The 24,746-nt window shown below is 40.0% G+C and overlaps 1 long non-coding RNA gene across 1 annotated transcript; it reads left to right on the top strand.

The window, feature by feature from the left end:
• The first annotated feature begins 16,119 nt into the window (after positions 1-16,119).
• Positions 16,120-22,704, top strand: LOC128106271 (uncharacterized). Its single transcript, XR_008216646.1, has 4 exons — positions 16,120-16,679; positions 17,477-17,507; positions 19,964-20,036; positions 22,622-22,704. It is a non-coding gene; the product is annotated as an uncharacterized LOC128106271 (long non-coding RNA).
• Positions 22,705-24,746: the final 2,042 nt, after the last annotated feature.

The raw sequence follows: 24,746 nt of genomic DNA, 5'->3' as shown, positions 1-24,746 counted from the left end.
CGTGTGTGTAGGAAGCACAGTTCTTTTGTTCTGAGCAAGCTCACTGTTCTTTCCCTCTAGGAAACCCAGTAGAGTAGAAGAGTGCCTCTTTCTCAAAAGCAGAGTTTGTTTTTTATAAGGCGAGCTAGTGTTGCTTTCCCCTTCATATACGTAGTTGAATCACATGCAGTTTCTGGTCCTAGCAGCAAGAGTTGTTTTCTCGTAAGGAGAGTCACTAGTGGGCTCCATTTGCCACACAGTGCAAATAGCAGTCGCGTCTGTTCCCAGCAAAGACAGTGTATTGGAGGAAAGAGAAGCTACTCTTCTTGTCAGTTTCAGAAGTAGAGTTGAACTAGATATGTCCCCAGTGTGTAGGAAGCACAGTTGTTTGGTTCTAAGCAAGCTCACTGTTCTGGCCCTATAGGAAACACAGTAGAGTAGAAGAGTGCTCCTTTCTCACAAGCAGATTGTGTTTCTTGTAAGGCGAGCTAGTGTTGCTTTCCCCTTCATGAACGGAGTTGAATCACATGCAGTTTCTGTTCCTAGCAGCAAGCGTTGTTTTCTGTTAAGGAAAGTCACTAGTGTGCTCCCATTGCCATACACAGTGCAAATAGCACTGGTGTCTGTCCCAGCAAGGACAGAGTATTGGAGGGAACAGAAGCTACTGTTCTTGTGAGTTTCCTAAGCATAGTTGAACTAGATATGGCCCGTGTGTGTAGGAATCACAGTTCATTGGTTCTGAGCAAGCTCACTGTTCTGGCCCTATGGGAAACACAGTAGCGTAGAAGAGTGCTCCTTTCTCAAAGGCAGAATATGTTTCTTGTAAGCCGAGCTAGAGTTGCTTTTCCCTACACAAAGGGAGTTGAATCACACGCAGTTTCTGGTCCTAGCAGTAAGACTTGTTTTCTGGTAAGGAGAGTCACTAGTTTGCTCCCATTGCCATACACAGTGCAAATCGCACTCGTGTCTGTTCCCAGTAAGGACAGTGTATTGGAGGGAAGAGAAGATTCTGTTCTTGTCAGTTTTTTTAGCAGAGTTGAAGTAGATATGTCCCGTGTGTGTAGGAAGCACAGCTCTTTTGTTCTGAGCAAGCTCACTGTTCTGGCCCTATAGGAAACCCAGTAGAGTAGAAGAGTGCTCCTTTCTCAAAAGCAGAGTGTGTTTCTTGTAAGACGAGATAATGTGGCTTTCACCTTCATATACGGAGTTCAATCACATGCAGTTTCTGGTCCTAGCAACAAGAGTTTTTTTCTGGTAAGGACAGTCACCAATGTGTTCCCATTGCCATACACAGTGCAAATAGCATTCGTGTCTGTTCCCAGCAAGGACAGTGTACTGGATGGAAGAGAAACTACTGTTCTTGTCAGTTTCCTAAGCAGAGTTGAACTAGATATGTCCCGTGTGTGTAGGAAGCACAGTTCTTTTGTTCTGAGCAAGCTCACTGTTCTTTCCCTCTAGGAAACCCAGTAGAGTAGAAGAGTGCCTCTTTCTCAAAAGCAGAGTGTGTTTCTTGTAAGGTGAAATAGAGTGGCTTTGCCCTTTGTATACGGAGTTGAATCATATGCAGTTTCTGGTCCTAGCAACAAGAGTTGTTTTCTGGTAAGGACAGTCACAAGTCTGCTCCCTTTGCCACACAGTGCAATTAGCACTGGCATTTGTTCCCAGCAAGGACAGTGTATTGGAGGGAAGAGAAGCTACTGTTCTTGTCAGTTTCCTTAGCAGAGTTGAACTGGATGTGGCCCGCGTGTTTAGGAATTATAGTTCTTTTTTCTGAGCAAGCTCACTGTTCTGGCCCTATAGGAAACACAGTAGAGTACAAGAGTGCTCCTATCTCAAAAGCACAGTGTGTTTCTTGTAAGGCGAGCTAGTGTTGTTTTCCCTTTCAAAAACAGAGTTGAATCACATGCAGTTTCTGTTCCTAGCAGCAAGAGTAGTTTTCTGGTAAGGAGAGTCACTAGTGCACTCCCATTGCCATACACAGTACAAATAGCACTAACATCTGTTCCCAGCAAGGACAGTGTATTGGAGAGAATGAAGCTACTCTTCTTGTCAGTTTCCTAAGCAGAGTTGAACAAGTTATGGCCCGTGTGTGTAGGAAGCACAGTTCTTTGGTTCTTAGCAAGCTCACTGCTCTGAACCTATAGGAAACACAGTAGAGTAGAAGTGTGCTCCTTTCTCAAAAGCAGAGTGTGTTTCTTGTAAGGCGAGCTAGTGTTGCTTTTCCCTTCATAAACGGAGTTGAATCACGTGCAGTTTCTGGTCCTAGAAGCAAGAGATGTTTTCTGGTAAGGAGAGACACTAGTGTGCTCCCATTGCCATACACAGTGCAAAAACCACTCGCGTCCATTCCCAGCAAGGACAGTGTATTGGAGGGAAGAGAAGCTTCTGTTCTTGTCAGTTTCCTAAGCAGAGTTTAACAAATTATGGCCCGCGTGTGTTGGAAGCACAGTTCTTTGGTTCTGAGCAAGCTCACTGTTCTGGCCCTATGGGAAACACAGTAGCGTAGAAGAGTGCTCCTTTCTCAAAAGCAGAGTGTGTTTCTTGTAAGCCGAGCTAGAGTTCCTTTTCCCTACACAAAGGGAGTTGAATCACACGCAGTTTCTGGTCCTAGCAGTAAGACTTGTTTTCTGGTAAGGAGAGTCACTAGTTTGCTCCCATTGCCATACACAGTGCAAATCGCACTCGTGTCTGTTCCCAGCAAGGACAGTGTATTGGAGGGAAGAGAAGATTCTGTTCTTGTAGTTTTTTTAGCAGAGTTGAACTATATGTCCCGTGTGTGTAGGAAGCACAGTTCTTTTGTTCTGATCAAGCTCACTGTTCTGGCCCTATAGGAAACACAGTAGAGTAGAAGAGTGCTCCTTTCTCAAAAGCAGAGTGTGTTTCTTGTAAGGCGAGCTAGTGTTGCCTTTCCCTTTATAAACGGAGTTGAATCACCTGCAGTTTCTGGTCCTAGCAGCGAAAGTTGTTTTCTCTTTAGGAGAGTCACCTGTGCGCTCCCATTGCCATACACAGTGCAAATAGCACTCGCGTCTGTTCCCAGCAAGGACAGTGTATTGGAGGGAAGAGAAGATTCTGTTCTTATCAGTTTCCTTAGCAGAGTTGAACTAGATATGTCCCGTGTGTGTAGGAAGCACAGTTCTTTTGTTCTGAGCAAGCTCACTGTTCTTTCCCTCTAGGAAACCCAGTAGAGTAGAAGAGTGCCTCTTTCTCAAAAGCAGAGAGTGTTTCTTGTAAGGTGAAATAGAGTGGCTTTGCCCTTTGTATACGGAGTTGAATCACATGCAGTTTCTGGTCCTAGCAACAAGAGTTGTTTTCTGGTAAGGAGAGTCACAAGTCGGCTCCATTTGCCACACAGTGCAATTAGCACTGGCATTTGTTCCCTGCAAGGACAGTGTATTGGAGGGAAGAGAAGCTACTGTTCTTGTCAGTTTACTCAGCAGAGTTGAACTCGATGTGGCCCGTGTGTTTAGGAATTATAGTTCTTTTTTCTGAGCAAGCTCACTGTTCTGGCCTTATAGGAAACACAGTAGAGTACAAGAGTGCTCCTATCTCAAAAGCAGAGTGTGTTTATTGTAAGGCGAGCTAGTGTTGCTTTCCCTTTCAAAATCGGAGTTGAATCACATGCAGTTTCTGTTCCTAGCAGCAAGAGTAGTTTTCTGATAAGGAGAGTCACTAGTGCGCTCCCATTGCCATACACAGTACAAATAACACTAACATCTGTTCCCAGCAAGGACAGTGTATTGCATTGAATGAAGCTACTCTTCTTGTCAGTTTCCTAAGCGGAGTTGAACAAGTTATGGCCCGTGTGTGTAGGAAGCACAGTTCTTTTGTTCTGAGCAAGCTCACTCTTCTGGCCCTATAGGAAACACAGTAGAGTAGAAGAGTGCTCCTTTCTCAAAAGTAGAGTGTGTTTCTTGTAAGACGAGATAATGTGGCTTTCAGCTGCATATACGGAGTTCAATCACATGCAGTTTCTGGTCCTAGCAACAAGAGTTTTTTTCTGGTAAGGACAGTCACCAATGTGTTCCCATTGCCATACACAGTGCAAATAGCATTTGTGTCTGTTCCCATCAAGGACAGTGTACTGGAGGGAAGAGAAACTACTGTTCTTGTCAATTTCCTAAGCAGAGTTGAACTAGATATGTCCCGTGTGTGTAGGAAGCACAGTTCTTTTGTTCTGAGCAGGCTCACTCTTCTTTCCCTCTAGGAAACCCAGTAGAGTAGAAGAGTGCCTCTTTCTCAAAAGCAGAGTGTGTTTCTTGTAAGGTGAAATAGAGTGGCTTTGCCCTTTGTATACGGAGTTGAATCATATGCAGTTTCTGGTCCTAGCAACAAGAGTTGTTTTCTGGTAAGGAGAGTCACAAGTCTGCTCCATTTGCCACACAGTGCAATTAGCAGTGGCACTTGTTCCCAGCAAGGACAGTGTATTGGAGGGATGAGAAGCTGCTGTTCTTCTCAGTTTCCTAAGCAGAGTTGTACTAGATATGGCCCGTGTGTGTAGGAAGCACAGTTCTTTGGTTCTTAGCAAGCTCACTGCTCTGAACCTATAGGAAACCCAGTAGAGTAGAAGTGTGCTCCTTTCTCAAAAGCAGAGTGTGTTTCTTATAAGGCGAGCTAGTGTTGCTTTTCCCTTCATAAACGGAGTTGAATCACATGCAGTTTCTGCTCCTAGAAGGAAGAGGTGTTTTCTGGTAAGGAGAGACACTAGTGTGCTCCCATTGCCATACACAGTGAAAAAACCACTCGCGTCCATTCCCAGCAAGGACAGTGTATTGGAGGGAAGAGAAGCTTCTGTTCTTGTCAGTTTCCTAAGCAGAGTTTAAAAAATTATGGCCCGCGTGTGTAGGAAGCACAGTTCTTTGGTTCTGAGCAAGCTCACTGTTCTGGCCCTATGGGAAACACAGTAGCATAGAAGAGTGCTCCTTTCTCAAAAGCAGAGTGTGTTTCTTGTAAGCCGAGCTAGAGTTGCTTTTCCCTACACAAAGGGAGTTGAATCACACGCAGTTTCTGGTCCTAGCTGTAAGACTTGTTTTCTGGTAAGGAGAGTCACTAGTTTGCTCCCATTGCCAAACACAGTGCAAATCGCACTCGTGTCTGTTCCCAGCAAGGACAGTGTATTGGAGGGAGGAGAAGCTACTGTTCTTGTCAGTTTCCTTAGCAGAGTTGAACTAGATATGTCCCGTGTGTGTAGGAAGCACAGTTCTTTTGTTCTGATCAAGCTCACTGTTCTGGCCCTATAGGAAACCCAGTAGAGTAGAAGAGTGCTCCTTTCTCAAAAGCAGAGTGTGTTTCTTGTAAGACGAGATAATGTGGCTTTCAGCTGCATATACGGAGTTCAATCACATGCAGTTTCTGGTCCTAGCAGCAAGAGTAGTTTTCTGGTAAGGAGAGACACTAGTGTGCTCCCATTGCCATACACAGTGTAAAAAGCACTCGAGTCCGATCCCAGCAAGGACAGTGTATCAGAGGGAAGAGAAGCTTCTGTTCTTGTCAGTTTCCTAGGCAGAGTTTAACAAATTATGGCCCGCGTGTGTAGGAAGCACAGTTCTTTGGTTCTGAGAAAGCTTACTGTTGTGGCACTATAGGAAACACAGTGGAGTAGAAGAGTGCTCCGTTCTCAAAAGCATAGTGTGTTTCTTGTAAGGCGAACTAGTGTTGCTTTCCCTTTCATAAACAGCGTTGAATCACGTGCAGTTTCTGGTCCTAGCAGCAAGAGTTGTTTTCTGGTAAGGAGAGTCAAAATCCGTTCCCATTGACATATACAGTACAAATAGCCCTGGCGTCTGTTTCCAGGAAGGACAGTGTATTGGAGGGAATTGAAGCTGCAGTTCTTGTCAGTTTCGGAAGTAGAGTTGTACTAGATATGGCCCGTGTGTGTAGGAAGCACAGTTTTTTGGTTCTGAGCAAGCCCACTGTTCTGGCCCTAAAGGAAACCCAGTAGAGTAGAAGAGTGCTCCTTTCTCAAAAGCAGAGTGTGTTTCTTGGAAGGCGAGCTAGTGTTGCTTTCCCCTTCATAAACAGAGTTGAATCACATGCAGTTTCTGTTCCTAGCAGCAAGAGTTATTTTATGTTAAGGAGAGTCACTAATGTGCTCCCCTTGCCATACACAGTGCAAATAGCACTGGCATCTGTTCCCAGCAAGGACAGTGTATTGGAGGGAAGAGAAGCTGCTGTTCTTGTCAGTTTCCTAAGCAGAGTTGAACTAGATATGGTCCGTGTGTGTAGGAACCTAGTTCTTTGGTTCTGAGGAAGCACACTGTTCTGGCACTATAGGCAACACAAGAGCATAGAAGAGTGCTACTTTCTCAAAAGCAGAGTGGATTTCTTGTAAGGCGAGCTAGTGTTGCTTTCCCCTTCATAAAGGGAGTTGAATCACATGCAATTTGGTCCTAGCAGCAAGACTTGTTTTCTCATAAGGAGAGTCACTGGTGCTGTCATTGACATACACAGTACAAAAGCACTCACCTCTGTTCCCAGCAAGGACAGTGTATTGGAGAGAATGAAGCTACTCTTCTTGTCAGTTTCTTCTTGTCAGTTTGCTTTTCGCTTGTAAGACGAGATAATGTGGCTTTCACCTTCATATACGGAGTTCAATCACATGCAGTTTCTGGTCCTAGCAACAAGAGTTTTTTTCTGGTAAGGACAGTCACCAATGTGTTCCCATTGCCATACACCATGCAAATTGCATTCGTGTCTGTTCCCAGCAAGGACAGTGTACTGGAGGGAAGAGAAACTACTGTTCTTGTCAGTTTCATAAGCAGAGTTGAACTATATATGTCCTATGTGTGTAGGAAGCACAGTTCTTTGGTTCTTAGCAAGCTCACAGCTCTGAAACTATAGGAAACACAGTAGAGTACAAGAGTGCTCCTTTCTCACAAGCAGAGTGTGTTTCTAGTAAGGCGAGCTAGTGTTGCTTTTCCCTTCATAAACGGAGTTGAATCACCTGCAGTTTCTGGTCCTAGCAGCGAGAGTTGTTTTCTCTTAAGGAGAGTCACTAGTGCGCTCCCATTTCCATACACAGTGCAAATAGCACTCGCGTCTGTTCCCAGCAAGGACAGTGTATTGGAGGGAAGAGAAGATTCTGTTCTTATCAGTTTCCTTAGCAGAGTTGAACTAGATATGTCCCGTGTGTGTAGGAAGCACAGTTCTTTTGTTCTGAGCAAGCTCACTGTTCTTTCCCTCTACGAATCCCAGTAGAGTAGAAGAGTGCCTCTTTCTCAAAAGCAGAATGTGTTTCTTGTAAGGTGAAATAGAGTGGCTTTGCCCTTTGTATACGGAGTTGAATCATATGCAGTTTCTGTTCCTAGCAACAAGAGTTGTTTTCTGGTAAGGAGAGTTACAAGTCTGCTCCATTTGCCACACAGGGCAATTAGCACTGGCATTTGTTCCCAGCAAGGACAGTGTATTGGAGGGAAGAGAAGCTACTGTTCTTGTCAGTTTCCTAAGCAGAGTTGAACTAGATATGGCCCGTGTGTGTAGGAAGCACAGTTCTTTGGTTCTTAGCAAGCTCACTGCTCTGAACCTATAGGAAACCCAGTAGAGTAGAAGTGTGCTCCTTTCTCAAAAGCAGAGTGTGTTTCTTGTAAGGCGAGCTAGTGTTGCTTTTCCCTTCATAAACGGAGTTGAATCACATGCAGTTTCTGGTCCTAGAAGCAAGAGATGTTTTCTGGTAAGGAGAGACACTAGTGTGCTCCCATTGCCATACACAGTGAAAAAACCACTCGCGTCCATTCCCAGCAAGGACAGTGTATTGGAGGGAAGAGAAGCTTCTGTTCTTGTCAGTTTCCTAAGCAGAGTTTAACAAATTATGGCCCGCGTGTGTAGGAAGCACAGTTCTTTGGTTCTGAGCAAGCTCACTGTTCTGGCCCTATGGGAAACACAGTAGCGTAGAAGAGTGCTCCTTTCTCAAAAGCAGAGTGTGTTTCTTGTAAGCCGAGCTAGAGTTGCTTTTCCCTACACAAAGGGAGTTGAATCACACGCAGTTTCTGGTCCTAGCTGTAAGACTTGTTTTCTGGTAAGGAGAGTCACTAGTTTGCTCACATTGCCATACACAGTGCAAATCGCACTCGTGTCTGTTCCCAGCAGTCACCAATGGACAGTGTATTGGAGGGAAGAGAAGATTACTGTTCTTGTCAGTTTCCTTAGCAGAGTTGATCTAGATATTTCCCGTGTGTGTATGAAGCACAGTTCTTTTATTCTGAGCAAGCTCACTGCTTCTGGCCCTATAGGAAACCCAGTAGAGTAGAAGAGTGCTCCTTTCTCAAAAGCAGAGTGTGTTTCTTGTAAGGCGAGCTAGTGTTGCTTTTCCCTTCATAAACGGAGTTGAATCATCTGCAGTTTCTGGTCCTAGCACCGAGAGTTGTTTTCTCTTAAGGAGAGTCACTAGTGCGCTCCCATTGCCATACACAGTGCAAATAGCACTCGCGTCTGTTCCCAGCAAGGACAGTGTATTGGAGGGAAGAGAAGATTCTGTTCTTGTCTGTTTCCTTAGCAGAGTTGAACTAGATATGTCCCGTGTGTGTAGGAAGCACAGTTCTTTTGTTCTGAGCAAGCTCACTGTTCTTTCCCTCTAGGAAACCCAGTAGAGTAGAAGAGTGCCTCTTTCTCAAAAGCAGAGTGTGGTTCTTGTAAGGTGAAATAGAGTGGCTTTGCCCTTTGTATACGGAGTTGAATCACATGCAGTTTCTGGTCCTAGCAACAAGAGTTGTTTTCTGGTAAGGAGAGTCACAAGTCGGCTCCATTTGCCACACAGTGCAATTAGCACTGACATTTGTTCCCCGCAAGGACAGTGTATTGGAGGGAAGAGAAGCTACTGTTCTTGTCAGTTACCGAAGTAGAGCTGAAATAGATATGGCCCATGTGTGTAGGAAGCACAGTTCTTTGGTTGTGAGCAAGCTCACTGTTCTGGCCCTATAGGAAACACAGTAGAGTAGAAGAGTGCTCATTTCTCAAAAGAAGAGTGTGTTTCTTGTAAGGCGAGCTAGTGTTGCTTTCCCCTTCATAAACTGAGTTGAATCACATGCAGTTTCTGTTCCTAGCAGCAAGAGATGTTTTCTGTTAAGGAGAGTTACTAGTGTGCTCCCATTGCCATACACAGTGCAAATAGCACTGTCGTCTGTTCCCAGCAAGGACAGTGTATTGGAGGGAAGAGAAGCTCCTGTTCTTGTCAGTTTCCTTAGCAGAGTTGAACTAGATATGGCCCATGTGTGTAGGAAGCACAGTTCTTTGTTCTGAGGAAGCTCACTGATCTGACTGTATAGGAAACACAGTAGAGTAGAAGAGTGCTCCATTTTTAAAAGCAGAGTGTGTTTCTAGTAAGGGTAGCTAGTGTTTGTTTCTCCTTCAGATACGGAGTTTAATTACATCAGTTTCTGGTCCTACGAGCAAGAGATGTTTTCTGGTAAGGAAAGTCACTAATGGGCTCCCACTGCCATACACAGTGCAAATAGCAATCATGTCTGTTCCCAGCAAGAGAATCTACTGTTCTTGTCATTTTCCCTAGCAGAGTTGAACTAGATATGGCTCGTGTGTGTAGGAAGCACAGTTCATTTTTCTGAGCAAGCTCACTATTCTGGCTCTATAGGAAACACAGTAGAGTAGAAGAGTGTTCCTTTCTCAAAAGCAGAGTGTGTTTCTTGTAAGGCGAGATAGAGTAGAATTCCCCTTCATAAACAGAGTTGAATCACTTGGAGTTTTTGGTCCCTCAAACAACATTTCTTTTCCAGTATGGAATGTCACTGTAGGGCTCCATTGCCATACTCAGGGCAAATAGCCGTTGTGTCTGTTCACAGCAAGAGTAGCATATTGGACGGATCCGAAGCTACCTTTTTTGTCAGTTTCCTAAGTAGAGTGAAATTGATATATCCCGTGTGTGTAGGAAGCACACTTCTTTTCTTCTGAGCAGGCTCACTGTTCTGGTTGTATAGGAACCACAGTGGAGTTGAAGAGTGCTCCTTTCACTTTTTTTTTCTTTTGGTTTTTTGAGACAGGGTTTCTCTGTGTAACTTTGCTCCTTTCCTGGAACTCGCTTTGGAGACCAGGTTGGCCTCAAACTCACAGAGATCTGTCTGGCTGTGCCTCCGAGTGCTGGGATTAGAGGCGTATGCCACCACCACCCGTCCAAGTGCTCCTTTCTCAAAAGCAGTGTGTGTTACATCTAAGTCGAGCTAGTGTTCATTTCCCCTTCATAAAAGGTGTTGAATCACATGCAGTTTCTGGTCCTAAGAGCAAGAGTTATTTTCTGTTAAGAAAAGGTACTATTGCGCTCCCATTTCCATTCTCAGTGCTAATAACAGTCTGTCTGTTCCCAGCAAGTGCAGTTTATTGAATGAAAGAGAAGCTACTGTTTTTGTCTGTTTCCAAAATGGAGTTGAACTAGATATGGCCTGTGTGTGTAGGCAGAACAGTTCTTTTGTTCTGAGCAAGCTCACTGTTCTGGCTGTATAGTAAACACAGTAGAGTATAAGTGTGCTCCTATTTCAAAACCAAAGTGTGTTTCTTGTAAGGCAAGCTAGTGTTGGTGTCCCCTTCAAAAATGGAGTTGAATCACATGCATTTTCTGGTTCTATGAGAAAGAGTTGTTTTCTGGTAAGGAAAGTAGCTATTACTCTCCAATTGCCATACTCAGGGCAAATAGCACTCGTGAGGTTTCCCAGCATGTGCAGTGTTTTGGAAGAGAGAAGCTACTGTTCTTCTCAGTTTCCAAAGCAGAGTAAGACTAGATATGGCTCGTGTGTGTAGGAAGCAAAGTTGTTTTGTTCTAAGCAATCTCATTGTTCTGGCTCTATAGGAAACACAGTAGAGCAGATGAGTGATACTTTCTCAAAAGCAGAGTGTATTTCTTGTGAGGTGAGCTATTGTTGGTTTCGCCTTCATAAACTGAGTTGAATCACATGCCGATTCTGGTCCTAAGAGCAAGAGTTTTTTTCTGCTCAGGAAAGGTACTATTATTCTCCTATTGTCACACATTGCAAATAGCACTCGCGTCTGTTCCCAGCAAGTGTAGTGTACTGGATGGAACAGAAGCTATTGTTCTCAGTTTGCTAAGCAGAGTCCAACTAGATATGGTCCGTGTGTAGGAAACACAGTTCGTTTCTCTGAGCAACCTCACGGTTCTGGCTGTATAGGAAATACAGTAGAGTAGAAGAATGTTCCTTTCTCAAAAGCAGAGTGTGTTTCTTGTAAGGCGAGCTAGTGTTGGTTTCCCCTTCATTAATGGAGTTGAATCACATGCAGTTTCTGGGACTACAAGCAAAAGTTGTTTTCTGGTTAGGAAAGTCACTATTGCCATCCCATTGCCACACAGCGCAAATAGCACTCGTGTCTGTTCCCAGGAAGTTCCGTGTATTGGACAGAAGAAAAGAAACTCTTCTTGTCAGTTTCCTAAGCAGAGTTGAACTGGATATAGCCCGTTTGTGTAGGAAGCACAGTTCTTTTGTTCTGAGCAAGCTCACTGTTCTGGCTCTATAGGAAACACAGTAGAGTAGAAGAGTGATCTTTTATCAAAAGCATTGTGTGTTTCTTGTAAGGTGAGCTAGTGTTGGTTTCCCCATCATAAACATAGTTGAATCACATGCAGTTTTTTTTTTTTTTTGGGTTTTCGAGACAGGGTTTCTCTGTGTAGCTTTGCTCCTCTCCTGGAACTCACTTGATAGTCCAGGCTGGCCTCGAACTCACAGAGATCCGCCTGGCTCTGCCTCCCGAATGCTGGGCTAAAGACGTGCGCCACCACCGCCCGGCCACATGCAGTTTTTGATACTAAGATTAAGAGTTGTTTTCTGGTAAGTAAAGCCACTACTGGGCTCCCATTGCCATACACTCCGCAAATACCACTCACTTCTGTTCCTAGGAACTACAGTGTATTGGACAGAAGAGAAGCAACTTTTCTTGTCAGCTTCCAAAGCAGAGTTGAATTTTATATGGCCCCTGTGTGTAGGAAGCACAGTTCTTTTGTACTGAGCAAGCTCACAGTTCTGGGGTATAGGAAACACCATAGAGTAAAAGAGTGCTCCTTTCTCAAAAGCAAAGTCTTTTTCCTTACGGGGAGCTAGTTTTGGTTTTCCCTTCATAATCACAGTTCAATCACATGCAGTTTCTTGTCCTATGAGTAAGGGTTTTTTTCAGGTAAGGAAAGTCTCTATTGTGCTATACCATTGCCATACAGGGTGCAAATAGCACAAGCATCTGGTCCCATCAAATGCAGTGTATTGGACATAAAATAAGCTACTATTCTTCTCAAGTTGCTAAACAGAGTTGAACTAGATATGGCCCATGTTAGTATTAAGCCCAGTTCTTTTTTTATGAGCAAGCTCACTGTTCTGGATCTATTGGAACCTCAGTAGAGTAGAAGAGTGCTCCATTCTCAAAAGCAGAGTGTTTCTTGAAAGGCGAACTAGTGTTGGTGTCCCCTTCATAAACGGAGTTGTATCACATGCAATTTCTGGTCCTAAGAGCAAGATTTGTTTTCTGGTAAGGAAAGTCACTATGGCGCTCCCATTGGTATACACAGCAGATATAACTCTCATGTCTGTTCCCAGCAATTACAGAGTATAGGATGGGAGAGAAGCTACTGTTCTTGTCAGTTTCCTAAGCAGAGTTGAACTAGATATAGCCCATGTTGTAGGAAGCACAGTTCTTTGCTTCTGAGCAAGCTTACTGTTCTGGGTGTACAGGAAACACAGTAGAGTAGAAGAGTGCTCCTTTCTCAAAAGCAGAGTGTGTTTCTTGTATGAAAAACTAGTGTTGTTTTCCCCTTCATAACCAGAGTTGAATCACAGGCAGTTTCTGGTTCTATGAGCAAGAGTTGCTTTCTGGTAAGGAAAGTCACTATTGTGCTCCCATTTTCATACACAGTGCAAATAGCAGGCGTGTCTGTTTCCAGAAGTTCAGTGTCTTGAATGGAAGAGAAGCTCCTGTTCTCCTCAGTTTGGTAAGCAGAGTTGAACCATATATGGCCAGTTTGTGTAGGAAGGACAGTTCTTTTGTTCTGAGCAAGCTCTTTGTTCTGGCTCTACAGGAAACACAGCGGAATAGAAGAGTGCTCCTTTCTCAAAAGCAGAATGTGTTTCTTGTAAGGCCCACTAGAATTGGTTTCCCCTTCATAAAAGGAGTTGAATCACATGCAGTTTCTGATCCTAAGCGCAATAGTTGTTTTCTGGTAAGGAAAGTCACTATTGTGCTCCCTTTGCCATACCCATTGCAAATAGCACTCGCGTCTTTTCCCAGCAAATACAGTGTTTTGGATGGAAGAGAAGCTACTGTTATTGTCAGTTTCCTAAGCAGAGTTGAACTGGATATGTCCTGTGTGTGTAGGAAGCACAGCTATTTTTTTCTGAGCAAGCTCACTGTTCTGGCTGTATAGGAAACACAGAAGAGTAGAAGAGTGCTCCTATCTCGAAAGCAGAGTGTGGTTCTTGTAAGGCGAGGTACTGTGGTTTCCCAATCATAACCTGAGTTAAATCACAAGAAGTTTATGGTCATATGAGCAAGAGTTGTTTTCTGGTAAGTAAAGTCACTTTTGTGCTCCCAATGCTATACACAGTGCAAATAGCACTCGCGTCTGTTCCTAGCAGCTGCAGTATATTGGACGGAAGAGAAACTACTGTTCTTGTCAGTTTCCTAAGAAGAGTTGAACTAGATATGTCCTGTGTGTGTAGGAAGCCCAGTTCTTTTTTTTATGAGCAATCTCCCTGTTCTGGATGTATACCAAACACAGTATATTGGAAGAGTGCTCCTTTCTCAAAAGCAGAGTGTGTTTCTTGTAAGGCGAGCTAGTTTTGGTTTCCCCTTCATAAACGGATTTGAATTACATGCCGTTTCTGGTCCTACGAGTAAGAGTTGTTTTCTGATAAGGAAAGTCACTTTTGGTCTCCCTTTGACACACACAGTGCAAAGAGCACTCGGGTCTCTTCCCTGCCAGTACAGTTTATCGGATGGAAGAGTAATTACTGTTCTTGTCTGTTTCCTAAACAGACTTGAACCCAATATGGCCCGTGTTTGTAGGAATCACAGTTCTTTTGTTCTGAGCAAGCTCTCTGTTCTCGCTGTACAGGAAACACTGTAGAGTAGAAGAGTGCTCCTTTCTCAAAAGCATAGTGTGTTTATTTTAAGTTGAGCTAGTGATGGTTTCCCCTCATAAACAGAGTTTAATCACATGCTGTTTCTGGTCCAATCAGCAAGAGTTGTTTTCTGGTAAGGAGAGTCACTATTGTGCTCCCATTGCCATATCCAGTGCAAATAGCACTCACATCTGTTCCAGCAAGTTCAGTGTATTAGACAGAAGAGAAGTTACTATTCTTGTCAGTTTCCTAAGTAGAGTTGAACTAGATATGACTCGTGTGTGTAGGAAGCACAGTTCTTTTGTTCTGAGCAAGCTCAGTATTCTGGCTCTAAAAGAAACGCAATAGAGTAGAAGAGTGCTCCTTTCTCAAAAGCAGAGTGTGTTTCTTGTAAGGTAAGCTAGTGTTGGATTCAACATCATAAATAGAGTTGAATCACATTCCGTTTCTGGTATTATGAGCAAGAGATTTTTTCTTGTAAGGAAATCACTATTGCGCTCCCATTGCCATACACAGTGCAAATAGCACTCGCGTCTGTTTTCAGCAAGTGCAGTATATTGGAAGGAAGAGAAGCTACTGTTCTCCTCAGTTTGCTAAGCAGAGTTGAACTACATATGGCCGTTTGTGTTGGAAGCACCGTTCATTTGTTCTGATCAAGCTCATTGTTCTGGCTCTACCAGAAACATGAATTATTTCAGAAATTAGTTGTATGAAACTGCTTTGTTAAAAGTTTCTCAGTTTTGCACTGGAATTACATACTTGCATGTAAAAATATTTTTTAAATTACCATACTGTGGTAAGATGCCAGCCTCTCCCCAGCCCACAGCACATTTTAGTTTACTTCATATATTTTTTTCTAAAAATGTTGACATAGTGTCTATTTCATTATTAGTTCCACTACACTGTATTTAATTCATTTTATTTGTTTATTTTATTTCATATGTGAGTGTTTGCCTGCATGTACACCAGGCATGTGCACCATGTTCATGTCTGGTGCTTCTGGGAGAGAGAAGATGGTGTTGTATTCTTTGGAACTGGAGTTACAGGTGATTGTAAAATACCACATAGGATCTGAGAACAGAACACAGGTCCCCTTGAAGAGCAAAGCATGCTGTTAACTTCTAAGTTGTATTCTTAGCTACCCACACACATTATAAAAAAAAACACATTATTTTCTCACAGTAAAAATGAATGCATTGCAGTAAGTGAACACAATTACTTTGTTATACATATGATAGAAAACATGATTTATATGGCTAAACAAGACACAATATTCAATCCTTTTATGATTTCCTTTCCTGTGTAGGTTATTAAAGGAATGTATTCTTTTCTATAGATTTTAACTAAAGTACAATTAGATCACTTTCCCACTTCCCTTTCTTCCCTCCAGCACTCTCCCCATGCTCCCGCTTCTTCCATAGGATGGGAAATGGAAAAAGAGAATTGCCCAACAGTGGTGATTCACAAACAAAGAGGGTTGTCAGCTTGGATCTGGAGCAGGTGTGAGTTTACTGATGGTAGTTTTTGGGGGGTGACAGAAAAAAAGAGACTTATTCAATAAAGGTGGAACAAAACCTAAAATAATGGTAATTTTGTATTCAAATTCTTCCATTTAAACAAATACAGCGTTACTGAAATGTTTATATACATGGTGATTACTTCTGGCTCTACTGTATGGCAACGGTCTGGTTCCTAAATGTATAATTAGAAATTAATATTCTTATCTGTTAGGTGTTGAACTCAAGATTTCATACTTTAAGAAGGAGGTGCTCTATGTATTTGCTACTCCAATGACCCTATTTTTATTTCTATTTTTGTTTATTTTTGTCTTCCTGCTTTGTGTTGCCAAACTGACTCTTGACTGCCAAAAGGCTATCTCCAGAGGTCATACTTTTCCAAACTGCAATCAAGTCTTTCCCATGATTTTTTCCCATATGCAGTAACCTTTAGAATGTGAATACTATAGATGAAGCAAATAATGAACCTCTTCTTTGGAAAAAAAAGAAGAAACTAGTCTACTAATTACAGATTTAAATTCTGTTTTTATTGTGGGTGGTTAATATCTATAGCGTTTATCAGTAAATATGAAGCCACTCATATACCAGAGAATACTTGACTATCCATCCACAATCCCATTTTATCTTTTACCCTATTTTTGCAAGACAGGTGCTCTGCCACTTGGGCACATTTCTAGTCTTCATTTTCCATGGGAAGATACTTTCTCAAGGGTAATGTCAATAGGATCTCACCATGTGTTGTCTTTCTTATTTTATATGAAAGGAGAACTGTAGACAAAATTCTAAATGGTCTTAGTAAATAAGCAACACAGAGCCAAATACAGAGTTAAAAGTCCAAGAGATCAGAGCACTAGTGAAGAGCCAAGAGAGCCTTATCTTAATCCCTGGCTGCTGTCTCTTCTCTAGAGAGAGAGACCTTCTTCCTGTGTGACTTGTCTTTTTATTGACTTTCTAGTCTGCCTTCTCATTGGCTCTAAACACAACCACATGACTTTCCTGTCACTGCCTGTCTACACAGACCTCCAGGTCTCTATGGTTGGTACTGGGATTAAAGGTTCAGGTCACCACTCCTTGGCTGTGTCCTTGACCACACAGAGACTCTGCCTGCCATGGGATTGGATTAAGGGTATGTGCCACCACCACCTGACTTCTGCTTAATGGCTCGGTTTTACTTCTGATATCCAGGCATCTTTATTAACATACAAATAAAATCACATTTCAGCACAAATAAAATACCACCATAGGTAACTAGGTGACAATAGCAATTGAGTTTCTACCTTATTGCATCATAGGTAAGAATGAAAACTATAGCCAGATCTAAAAGAGCTCATTAGAACCTAACCACAGAGGAGATCGGGAGGGTGGGCAGCATTGATTTCACCTTACCTCTCTTTTCTGATACCTTGCAAGGCTTTATGAGAAACCTTGTCCAGATAGGATTCCATAATTTTAGGGGAGATTGATAAGTACAATGATCATTGCCTCATTGTACTTATCTCTGATAGGTTGTTTCATCCCTACCTGAAGGATTGCAGCAGTTTATCTGGGGAATATTTGTTGTGTTATACCAAAATATTTATGCTGTCTTCAAATTGATCCTGATACCATTCTTCCAGAAAACTACTCTCTTTGCTATTTATTTATGATAGGCACTGATTCTGCCAACGGCACTATTTGCCATTAGTTGAAATTGTTGTCAGTATAAATGATCACCTACTTTGAAGTATCAAATGCTGATAATTTCTTTCAGTCTTTTATTCAATAAATCCAAAGGAGGTGAAGATTTCCTGATGCATTTGTTTATATTCCAGTACCATAGTTATTATTTACCCTAGAAGATTTTTTACTCTAGAAGATTACCCTACGATAATTTATAGACTAATATAATCAACTGAAATATGTCTACTTTTCATTCAATTATAGGAAATCAGCCTGAAGATGTCTTTTCATCATGGTAAGATTTTAAGGTCTTTGAATATGAATGTTAACTTATAATTAGAACCAGGGAAAAGAACTAATGTCTATTGAATATTGTCTTCTTCACTGATTCCATCTGATTTATTTAGTGTCCACGATGCATTAATATAATCATATGTTTTAAAGCTTTTATATCCTTGTGACTAAGTGTCTTACTACTTTAGCAAAGGTCATTCAGATAGTTTGATTAATTCTATGATCACATAGGTAACAAGTTGCCAGCTCTTGACTGAACTGTCAGCCTGTGCATTCTCTTGTTCCTGTGACTACATTGAGATGATCTCATGTAGAAAGCCAGATTTCCTTATGTGTCAACTCTGGATTAGAGTTTTCCTGAGAAACCTATCTGTAACTCCATAGTTTTTCTTTTTGAAAGTTGTTCTTAGACACTACATTGCTATCAAGATTGGAGGGGGAACCTCTCTTTATTGTGTCTGTAGTGCCATAGGTTTGAAATGAGCAAGATGACAGAAGGCTTGGAATTACATTATTGGAATGGTAGTCCATGTGCTCATATACCATGTTATGTTGATACAACTGAGCATCTATTTAAGAGATGTTATGAACTTATACTCAGTTTTGTTTTCTCTTCAAACTACTGGACTGCCTGGGTACAGGAAGGTTTTTTCTCATTTTATCAAGTCTTTGTTTCTCCATGACACTAAGCATTTTGAAAGTTTTTACTGTACATTTTTTTCCTCATGTTCCTTGACCTATAGTTTAGAATTTTTGACTGCCAGGTACTGCTTCTTGTTTTATTAGAAAATCTCAGATCTGAAACACTTGTAGTTTTTAAGGAATTTTGAAAACTAATAAAAATATCCTGTGCACAGAAAACTAGATCCAACATTATACATAAACAGTTGCTCTGAGGGAGAAGCCAAAACTAAAACACAGTATTCTATGGAGGTGGAAATACAAATGGCCCAATTTAGATTCCCATGCATTCCTTCACTAAAAGACCAGGCCTTATTGACCAGTATTTGACTGAGAATTTCTGTAGGAAAATATGGGAATGAGTCAAGTGTTCCAAGAATGGCATTAAAAGTAGCCTAATGGTGGATGATTTGAATGACTTTAACAGAGGAAGGGCAATTTCGAAAGGAAAATCATGGAGGCCAATAGGAGTAAGAGCTTGGCCTCGTGATTAGTTTTTTAAAGACAGTAAGGTTATTTACATAGACACAGGATGGTGAATATCATCTGGGAATGGATAGGGTTGAACGTAATTTGGAAATTATATTATCTTTTGTCCTTAATTGATAGAAATGACAAATAGATTCTTCTGTTAAAACTTACTTGAGCAACCTGAAGTCTTTACAGAAAACGGGAATGTGGTATCACAGAGGGTGGGCTAGAGAATGTTCAGAACCAAGGGATGAAATGAAAAATATCTGTGATCCACTGCCACTGCTTCTTTTCCTGTTACCTTTGCCAAATTCCTGTCCTTTCCAGATTGGAATTGCAGAACACAATCATAGAATTTTGAAACATATCTAGGCTTGGGATGTGTGTTGCTGTCCCTCCATTTAGCTTATTTGCCTGAACCAGGGAACTACCTGTCTTTCAGGTTCTTTGAGCCTGTACTCTCAGGAATCTGCCCCTTCCTGGGATGAATATTTAAAGGCCAGAGAGCATCACTGATGACTGCAAAAGAGGGAACCAGGAGTGGTATCTTATATAAGGAAGACATCTAGAGAACATAGAGGGAAACAGAGGCAAAAGTCCCAGAGATCTGCTTTTCCAGAAGTCTCTGCCATCAACTGAGCACATATGAAGGTTTTTAAGTGCTTGGTAGTTTTTGAATCAGCCTCCACCAATGTAATAACTGAATTATTACATTTTAATGTTTGAACACCCATGATAAGAGGATTTCAAGCCTCAATGTGCACATTTGTTTGTTCACTTATAACTTTAATGTTCAAAAATTTCACATCTTTTTCATGACTTTATTAGTTGTTTTACAATGAATGGATGTGATGGTTTCCTTTCAATGGGTATTTCCCATGCTCAAGAATGAAGGATGCCATTTAGTAGTTATATAGTTTTGTGCTTTATTGATAGAGTAGAATGAGGACACTATTGTTTTGCTTTATTTGGGACTATTACCTTTATTTAAATTAATGCTTAAAGAGTATGTGAGCAATTAATTGTAATTTGCATGCAATCATCAGGACAGTTTTCAAAACAAATGATTTTCAGGTTCCACAAATATATTGACTGACACTATTTGATGTGGAGCTATGTGTAAATCTTTCTTGACAAATGCAGAGATTAGGAGAAGTAGAGACAAAAATTAACAGCTGAACAAATTTTATAAAACAGATGTCTAATAACAACAGAAACACCATTTGCTATTCAAATAACTAAACATTCAGGACAAAAACTTTTGTCTACTACTCACTTATTTGTTGTTGTGATTTTGCTTCAAAGACATCACTTTGAATCTGAGTCACTGATTTCCATGTGTGCAAGAATGGAAGACACAGCTAATTTGAAAACTCAGGTAATCAATGACTTCTTGAGGTAAATTCTTGTGCTAAATTTCTTCTTTGTGGAGTTTGAAATGGTATAATATAGCAGTTGTCAAAATGTCATTACTTTAGATGAAAAATTGGCTAGAAAATTTTTATTAAATTATGACAATATTACTATATTGATGTTGAAAAGTATCAAAACATAATAATTACTTTGAGGTTCTGAAAGCCAAAAATGAGATAAGAAATAAGTAATCACAGAAAAATCAGTTTATATAGTTTTACCACAGTGCAGTAAATTTGAAATTTGGGAATATTTGGACAAATAAACATTAGTAGTTTTATTTTTATTTCTTATACCATGACTTACATAATTTTCAGGCTTCTCTAAATATGTAGACTAACCTATTCATTATGTTACTTAAGGTATCTTATCAAGAGCTTACATATCCAACCCATGTATTGAAGGGCACAGAAATTAGCATTAGTTTTTAAAGTACCTTTTAAAAAATCTTTTACTCATGATACTAACTTTTAAAAACTGTTAACTGGATGTCAACTACATGTTACCTGGATGTCAACATGCAGAAGACTGCATATAGATCCCTATCTGTCGCCATGCACTGAACTCAAGTCCAAGTGGATCCAAGACCTCAACATAAATCCATTTACACTGAACTTGAGAAGAGAAAGTAGGAAGTACCCTAGAATGCATTTGCACAGGAGACCACTTCCTAAATATAACACCAGTATCACAGACACTGAGAGAAACAATTAATAAATGGGACTTCCTGAAACTGAGAAGCTTTTGTAGGGCAAAGGACACAGTCAATAAGACAAAACAACAGCCTACAGAATGGGAAAAGATCTTTACCAAAACCACCTGACATCTGACAGAGGGCTGATCCCCAAAGTATATAAAAGAATTCAATAAACTAGACATCAAAATTCCAAACAATCCAATTAAATGGGCTACAGGGCTAAACAGAGAATTCTCAACAGAAGAATCTCAAATGGCCAAAGGACATTTAAGAAATTGCCCAACATCCTTAGCCATCAGGGAAATGCAAATCAAAATAACTCTGAGATACCATCTTACAACCTTTCCTGTGCTCAAGTCCTTAGTAACTCTGTGTGTGACTCCTATACTATTAGTAAAGACACACTATGTTTGTCTGTGTGTGTGCATGCACGCATGTGCATATATGTGTGCATGTGTGTTTGTGTCTCTGTGTGTGTGTGTGTATAAGTGCATGCATGCTTGTGTGTATTTGTTTAGTGTGTTGCTTGTATGTACATGTGTTCAGGACTGATCACTGGAATTGCACAACCTATTATCCTACTAGGATGAGCTCATCTCTGGAAAATCACCTGATTTGTCTTTGTTTATCAGCCACTGATTGCCTGCAGATCTTCATCTAGGGGTTGTGCATTGTGAGATTCACTTCACCCACAGTAGCATTTCATCGGGTGTTGTCCTTATACAGGTGTCTTTTCAGATATCATACTTTTGAAATTTCATGGTAGCAATATTTAAGTCATGCATAGAAGATGCTGTGTAGCTTCAAGAGTGCTGGTACTTTGATGTTACACTCTATCTACCTTATTCTTACTATTTTTCCTGATCCTTAGATTTAGGACTTTATAAGTGGAGTTGGGGCATATTATGGTCACTCCTTGGAGTCTGATTAATTGTATATACTGTAATACTTTTATGTACTGTGTAAAGTAAATTCTTTGAGGAGAAATGACAGCTACATTCTTCTGTGGATATAACCGTGACTATAAAAACCATATTTAGAACACAATAAGTATACTGTTATAAGAAAACGGGAGTAATTGATGACTCCTAGTGTTTATGATTTCTCCATTCATGGATAGTTGATTAGTTTCCCAGTACCAGGAATGAATGTCTCATTGAGTGGGTCTCCGGACCAATAGGACAGCTGTTGGTTACCCCAAAAATAAAAGTGTCTCTATCCTACCGTGAGCATTATCTTGCCAGGCTTTTCAACATCTTGGTGGTGGGATTACTGATTGCTTATCTCCCTAGGCACTTTGCATAGCATGTTCTCATAGTATGAGAGCAGGTTTCTATGTCAGGTCCAGCTAAATTACTCCAAATTCTGTGTCTAAAGTGTGGAGTCTTGAGCAATAGGGCCTTACAACTAAAACTATTTTGCCAGTTTCAATACAAAAAATTATTTCATAATCCTTGTCCAGTTTCCTTAATTTGTACATTTTTGAATGTGCTTGTGGGTGTGAGCACATGATAAATGTTCTGAAAAATCGATGATGTCTGAAAATGTAGATTTTAGAGAGCTTGGTCATTTATGAGAGGTATGTTAACTACAAGATGAATCAGTCAAGTATTTGGATGTCTTGAAGCTGGCAACATGCAGTTTCTGTACAAGTGATATACAGGTATTTCTACAACTTGGGCATTTATCTAAGCATGTAAATATATATCTATAAAGTACATTTAATTGAAATATTTGATAAGAGTAATTTTTTTCTAAATTCTAATTGTGAGTGTATTTCAATCTATTTTCATAGAAAATTGTGTATCTAATTGTTATATTTATTTTTTAAATAAAATATGTGGATATGTCAGAAGAACTAGAATTAGAAACAATACCGGATTTAAAACTGGAAAATGAAAATGCTTATAATAAGAATGAAGACTATCAAAAGTTGGTATGTAACTATTTAAATTTAAATTTCTCACTTAATACTGTTTGGTTTGATGATCTTACCATAGGCCAAAAGAAACTACACTTCACGCTACTATATTCAGTCCATCAATGATGATTTAACATTGAAATGAAAGCATTTTACCTATTATAAAACACAGGGTATTCTTAGAATCCAGTCACAAAGCTAATCATTGTCTTTTATAAGTAATTTAGAAAATAATTATGTGATTATTACTCGTGCTTTATGTTAAGCTCTTTACGTAGCTGGAGAGTCTTATGGCTCTCTATTTAAAATAGTGGATCATATAAAATTGTGACTTCAGAGTTGGATTTATTTCATAAAGTTGATTCTTCCTGCAGAAACTAAATTTGTTATGTGATGATTATTCTCAGTTATGTCAAGGAGAAATTTTTTCCTTATGGTCATTGGGTTATTTCAAGGTCCTCATTTGAGAAGATAATATGGACATGTAATCAACTAATCTGCCAAAAGAAAGAATTTTTGATTCCATAAAAGAGGCTTAATTGTGAAGGAAAAGCTCAACTATTTTGCTCAATTCAATGAAGAAAATTAATTATTTCCACATTATTTTCCAATATGCTTAATTAATATATATATATTGGGATTTGAGTTAATATAGAGAATTCAAATAGATTCAAGAGACTATAGTTTGCCTTTTACACAATGTTAGGTACTTACTGAAGTAGGAGTATGTTCTGAAGACATTTTTAATATTTTAAACCTACATAAATCTGTATAGTCAATATCTACTCTATGTTGAGAAATCAAGAACTGAGAATTTCAGAGGGAAGCCTAATATGCTATAGTAATAGAACACAAAACAAGTAAAAAGCAATTGTTTTAGTTCAGATAGGTGTATTTTGTCATAAAGAAAACACATGGTACAGAGAGATATTTAGGTAAGATTGTCGTTAATACAGGGTAGGAGTGAGAATGGTATTTTGTCATCAGAGATCAAAGTATGAAGCCTAACATATTTTAGAAGATGAGGGAGTGTCCACTCAGTAACTGTCAAATAGGATGGCATTACTGTACATATAGAATAGTGGACAACATATTCTCATAACTTTTAAAATTCTTGAATGACGAGAAAGCAAGATTTGTTTATTCTATTAAACATGCAAAAAATGTGAAATGGTATTTGGGGAAGATTTCTGTTCATTGAGAAACATTTGCAAAATATTAAAACTGCATAATGGTCTAATGTTATTGTCTAAAGGTAACATAGGAAATAACTTGTCTGCTTATCATTTTGATCCAGATTTACCATCTATAAGAAATTAACAAAATATGTCAGATTTGTTTGTTCAAGTTTACCAAAATTAAGCATATTCTGCCTTCTTCACTACACAATCAGCATGATACAATATGAATGCTTTTTTTTTTTTTTTTTTTTTTTTTTTTTTTTTTTTTTTTTGGTTTTTCGAGACAGGGTTTCTCTGTGTAGCTTTGCGCCTTTCCTGGAACTCACTTGGTAGTCCAGGCTGGCCTCGAACTCACAGAGATCCGCCTGGCTCTGCCTCCCGAGTGCTGGGATTAAAGGCGTGCGCCACCACCGCCCGGCTTCAATATGAATGCTTTTAACATAATACATATCTCCTATCATGCCTAACCACACAAATAATGTCATTGTATAACACCTCATGATTAATATTAATCATGTCCTAGAGGAATGGCCTTACTAAAGATGTGAACATTTGTGTTATTAACATCCTCCAACTTTACTAAGAAGAACAAATTAGTTTTATGCATTGTAATATAAAATAATTATTTTTATTGATACATACACATCAGGCATTACTCTGTCTATGGATGTTTTTCCTCTATTCTATATTTTTTGTATGTAATTGGGAAATGAAAGACTTAAACTTGACTGTGTATATAAGACTCTTAATTCAAATACCATGGTTTTTGATATATACTGCATATATTCTCATGAAAGATTTTCTTAAAGTCCAATATCATGATATGTTCAGAAATAGAAAATAAGACCTTTTGAAATTGCACTACTAATATCTTGT

Source organism: Peromyscus californicus, unplaced genomic scaffold (assembly GCF_007827085.1).
Source record: "Peromyscus californicus insignis strain IS unplaced genomic scaffold, ASM782708v3 Scaffold_125__1_contigs__length_123873, whole genome shotgun sequence".
In the NCBI taxonomy this organism is placed as follows: domain Eukaryota; kingdom Metazoa; phylum Chordata; class Mammalia; order Rodentia; family Cricetidae; genus Peromyscus; species Peromyscus californicus.
The sequence above is the reverse complement of the archived record's forward strand: the minus strand, read 5'-3'. Positions and strand labels throughout refer to the sequence as shown.